This window comes from Cibotium barometz, chromosome 59 (assembly GCF_041138505.1).
Source record: "Cibotium barometz isolate CiBa-2024 chromosome 59, ASM4113850v1, whole genome shotgun sequence".
Taxonomy (NCBI): Eukaryota; Viridiplantae; Streptophyta; class Polypodiopsida; order Cyatheales; family Cibotiaceae; genus Cibotium; species Cibotium barometz.
The window spans coordinates 3,004,520-3,010,519 of record NC_141104.1 but is presented as its reverse complement, the minus strand read 5'-3'; positions in this window follow the sequence as shown (position 1 = coordinate 3,010,519).

Here is a 6,000-nt window from a genome sequence, read left to right as displayed (position 1 = left end):
CTCATCTCATTCACATCCTGATTCACATCACATCACATCTCATCTCATTCACATCCTGATTCACATCTCATTACATCACATCTATCCATTCCACATCACATCACCTCCATCCATTCACATCCATCACATCACCTCCATCCATTCACATCCATCACATCACATTCATTCTCATCACCATCTCATCATCACATACATTCTATCCACATTACATCACATCCACATCATGTCTCATTCATACACATCTACATTCATTCTTTCACATACATTCTATCCACATTACATCACCTCACATCTATCCACATCATATCTCATTCATCCCATCCACATTACATCACATCCACATCATGTCTCATTCATACACATCTACATCCATTCTTTCACATACATCCACATCCATTCTTTCACATACACATCCACATCCATTCTTCACATACACATCCACATCCATTATTTACATATATATTCACATCCATTTTCATCACATACACATTCACATCCACTCTATTCCTCGAAACTAACAAAACAGTTTGGTCTTGGTCATAGTCTGATTCAAGGTTCGGATAAGATTTTTTCTGAACTATTTTTCTCGAAAAGGTTTGATAATTCGGTTACTCTTTTACTGAATTTCTTTCTTTGAATATTCACTTAACTGATTTCTAAATTAATTACAAATTTCAATGAGGAATAAATTAATCATTTATGTGAATATTTTGATCTTGATAGATCTCCTGAATTTTCTTTTTACAATCTACGTGAATATAAAACGATAGAAATTTCTCTCTTAGAGTATTTAATTATTCATTTATCTGATACTCATAGAATTTAAGAGAATTCTAATTTTGATATAAAAATTTTTTACACATCTATTTATGCATAAAAATTAACTTCAATGGGAACAACACTTTTATAAAAAAATCCTTTTATGCATCTATTTATGCATAAAATCAAATTTAATAAGAACAACACTTTTAAAATAAAAAGAATTTCTTTTTGCATCTTTCTATGCATAAAAATAAATTTAATGAGAATAAGACTTTTGAAATAAAAATAGATCCTTTATGCATCTTTCTATGCATAAAAATCAATTTTAATGAGAATAACACTTTTGAAATAAAAATAAATCCTTTATGCATCTTTCTATGAATAAAAATCAATTTTAATGAGAATAACACTTTTGAAATAAAAATAATTCCTTTTTGCATCTTTCTATGCATAAAAATCAAATTTAATGAGAATGACTTTGAAATAAAAATAATTCCTTTATGCATCTTTCTATGCATAAAAAATAAGTTTAATGAGAATAGCACTTTTGAAATAAAAATAATGAATATCAGTGAGGATATCCATGCATATTCATAGGTGAATATGTACATGGAGTAATTAGAATATTTCTTTCAGATGCAAAAATGGTGGGAATTACTCTTTTGGAATAACATAAAAGCAAACTTTCTTTTCCACAAAATTCTCAAATTTTTTGCCATAACCTCCTTTTTTGTATGGCTGACCATTTCTCATTTTTATCATTCTATTTTAACTTCAATTAATCCAAACTAGATTTATAGAACTCTAATCTACACAATTTTCTAAAATTCAAGAGAGTAAATAATAAGAAGAGTTTATTTAATCCCTTACTTAATCTTTCTAGGATTAAGAAAGGCAGGAATGTAAAGAAGAGAAGGGGGTGGCCTTTTCATCAAAGAATGGTATTTGAATTTAATTCAATTAACTGCAAAACATAAAAATTAAGAAAACAGTAGATTCTTCATTAAACAAGTAAGAAAATTAGCTTACATGGAGTTTGTAAGCTCTCCTTTGGCTTGAGGGATTGAGGGTTCTACTCTTGTTTGAAGCAAGAGTGGCCACCAATTCACTTTGAAGAGGATTAGGCCAAAAACAATTGAATTATTAAAAAATTCAATGTAGATGGCTCAAGATAGGAGCAGAAGAATAATAGTGCATAAACACCATTAAGATTTTACAAAGGGGGATGCTTCTATTTATAGGAAAAAGTGAGACTCTAACCAAGCAAACTGATTCTAGAATTTTCCAGATCAGTTTGGTCAATTTTCAACCATTTTTGGGTCAGTTCAGCTTACTTTTTGGATCTAGTTTTGAAATAGGAGAGATGAAATATCTCATTTTATTGATTTAAAATTGGGGGTAATGATGAGAAAAAAGGCACCTTCTTCATGAGGGGAGATCCCCACTCTGAGGTGTCAAAATTCAGTTTTTTAATTGCTTTCTTTGGTCCTTAGTCCACTCTTCATCTTATGTGAGCATTTACTCATTTTTTGGGAGGGTTTTCTTTTATTCTTCAATTTATCTCCTCCTTACATTTGGATTGATCTTAATGGTCCATAAGAATCTTAATCCAAAATTTTTAGAAAATCTGGACCCTTAGGCTGAGGTCCTTTTAACCTATTTTCAGTTAATTCCAATTGTACATTGGAAAGTTCTTTTTGAATTTCTATTTCAGGGAAAATCATTTTAATAAGAAGGGATATTTTTTCACTCAAAGATATCTAAAAATTGAATTACCTCTCTCTAGAATATTTTCTCTCTCTAGGCCAAAATAGATAGAAACAAGATCTATTATTATTCTGAAAAGGGGATTGATTATTACAGGGGAAGAAACTTGACATCTTGAGGGGCTGGGGAGGAATCTTACATTAGCAAGGTTGCTAGGCCAACTATTTTAGCTGTTTCTTCTGATGATGACTCCTATTCCTCTATTGGGGATACATATGATCAACCTATCCAGATATCTAAAAGCTTCAAGATAGACCTTGAAGATGTAGACAAACTGATAAGATGAAGCTAAAGAGGTGCATCAAAGAATTCTTCTTTAGACGAACAACCCAGAGAAGAAGACGGAGGAAAAATATGCCGTGCAGAATTAGAAAGGTCTTGTATCGAGGGACTTAGGCGCAATAGAAGTCATTGTAAGACTTATACTGAACTGTTGTATTTTAGCAATGACTAATGTGATGAAACATTTCTACATGCCATGCAGAATTAGAAAGGTCTTGTATCGAGGGACTTAGAAGTCATTGTAAGACTTATACTGAACTGTTGTATTTTAGCAATGACTAATGTGATGAAACATTTCTACATGCACATGTGTCTACTCTACAAAGTACTCATAAGGATTTTGAAGCAAACGTCTTTAAAATTCAATTTTAACCAAAGATAAGTTATGAGAATAAAAATTCTCAACAATCTATTTTATTATGGCAAAGCACAATACTCACAAAATACAATAATGAGTAGGGCTCAATAAAATAATAGAATGTTTATACAAATATGAGGTGAGCTCAATAAAAGTACAGAATCTTTACAACGTTGTCTTTGGACATATACAAAATACCTCTAAGCGGTTTCGGGTTCTGTAGCCTCAGCCTTGGCCTCCTCCTTTTACTCAGCCTTTGGCATTTTGGTCTCCTCCTTTGTCTCCTTTGTTGGCACCTTGTCTGCCTTGTCCTTGCCCTTGCCTGCAAAATGGAAGCTTCCTCTTTACCTTGCCCTTGCTTCCCTTTTCAAGGACTCCTTGTTTAAAGCTGAAATGCTTAATAGGGAAATAAAACGGTATCTTTTTTCTCTTCTTTGATGCACTAGTGCGCCAGCAGCAACAACTGGTGGAAGTGGCGAGTCAGGGTCATCAGGCGTAATTGCATTAATGAGGATAATGTTTATTGCCTTTGCCTGCACACTCCACAGCCAGAACTCGTCTGAGCAAACACACTACAAAACAACAAAAAAGTTAATTAGAATAATGTGGGATCTCTCATGAAATGAACATGGAGAAATTATATTACAGTGACACAAGAAGCTTACACAGCTCTCAAAATTAGTGTACTTAGAAAGGAGGAACTTCCAAAAATTTACGTGACTACGTGCCAGCCACAAGAGTGCGAATCCTTTTGCATAGGAATGGGTTGGTTGAGAAATTTCCACTCTATATCCTTTTGCATAGGAACGGGTTGGTTGAGAAATTTCCACTCTATATCCTTTTTCAATTCAGGACATAGAGTTTCAGTCAATGCAATCGCCCTCTTACATGCCCTACAGTCAACGATATAAAGAATGACTTACAATCAACAATTAGGAAGCAAGAAGGAAACGATATAAAGTATAATGTCTTACAATTTAGATTGTTCGTGCATTCCGAGAAGGCTATTCATAAAAATTGTCCAGCATTTCACCACATTTATGAAACAAGCAGGCCAGTGCCCTCTAAAATTGAGAAAGTAAACAAAAAATATAAGAAACCTAACACAGGAAACTAATAACTTAAATTCCATCAATAGCTTGAAATCTAAAGAACAAAGTAGGTACCCAGACTAACCCCCTAGAAATCATGAGCAAGGTCCTCTTCAGACCTCGACGGGTCAATTGGGATAGTTGATACCAAAGGATCACAAATATATACTTGCTTTGCCTGGTGTAGCAAAAGCTCTTTCAATAGTACCCTGCAGATTGAATTAAAAACATTAGGAAAGGGAAAAAGATATCAAAATAAGAAAGCATTCAAAAAAAGGCGAAGAGTACACACCTTAAGCAAGTAAGCACAATACTATCATTGATCTCTCTATTCTTTTCAACGAGCATATAAACATCTGCCGTTGGAGTGATATGGAGGTACTCCTCCTGCTCGGCGATGTACGAGATAAAATCTGACCAGGCACTGCCTTAAGTCTGTCGTTATTCTCTCCCTCCAACTTTAGAAGGTTTTTTGCCAAATCATCCCTATCGACATTCTCTTCTAATAATGTCTCCTTTCCATTCAGATCTGCCCCCTTTACAATCCTCTTAGGCTCTTGTGGACATGGTGTTGTCACCTCTTCAATAACCACCTTGTCAGAAGCCCTGTTCCTCTTCAAAGCAGGAGGAATGGAGAAGATTTCTACTGCCTTCCTATCCCTGAATGGTAGAGGTTACATGAACTTATCATACCTATACCTAACTCCACTTACTAATGTCATGTCCTTGTCCATTAGTGTTACCCTATTGGCATCCCTCCTGGCATGGGCAACACAAATATTACTATCATTTAATAATTCTATAAGGAAGTCCTCGCATGACTCTTGAAGACATGCGAGGGTGCTACTCTATCATTTAAAGTAACCTGTCCACTTTATTTTGTCGCTTATGGATCTGACAATCCTCAAGAAAGGAGCTTTAGGGATGAAGAGATTGACAGCCGCTACGGCTTTCTTATCTCCATAAACATTTTTCTTTGACCCTAGCCTTTCAAAAGTTCCTATTGGTGTTGGGTTTGACATCAGGAAGCATAGATTCACTTGCGACATCCTTTGGAATTTTCTCTAGAATATTTGGAACCGGAACTAGACTTGGTGCTGGATCGGGCGCTGGATCTGGCTCTCGCATTGAAACTCTCCTAACGATATGTTTTGTGTGCGCCATTATAGTACTAGAAAAGAGAAGGTAGAGTAATTAGCCAAGTCACACAACCACCATCCACACCGCGCGATAAGGGGAATCCAAATGTGGACCAATGTTCTTTTTGCACGGTGAACGAAACAAGAACTTATCAATAAAATTTTCAAAACCGTCCACCACGGAGCGACATTTCAATTCGAAAACATGGAGAATAGATATATCGCACCATGAACAAAATCTCTTATCAATAAAAATCACCCAACCATCCACGGAGCTATATGTCGATTCGATTTCACATGGAAAATAGCCATATCGTACCATGAACGAAATCAGTGAAAGAAAAGGGGAAGAGAGAACTTATCAATAAAATTCACCCAACCATTCACACGGGGCGATATGTCGATTCAAAAACATGGAGAACTGCCATATTGCACCGCAAACGAAATCAGTGAAAGAAAAGGGGAAAAGAGATAAAAACTTACAGGTGCTTGAAACAAGGGCTGGGATGGATGGATTCAGCGAGCTGCACCAGCAAAATGTGGAGAAATGCAATTGGAAAAAAATCATTAAAAAAATCGTGGAAGAAAAAAGCATAGAAAA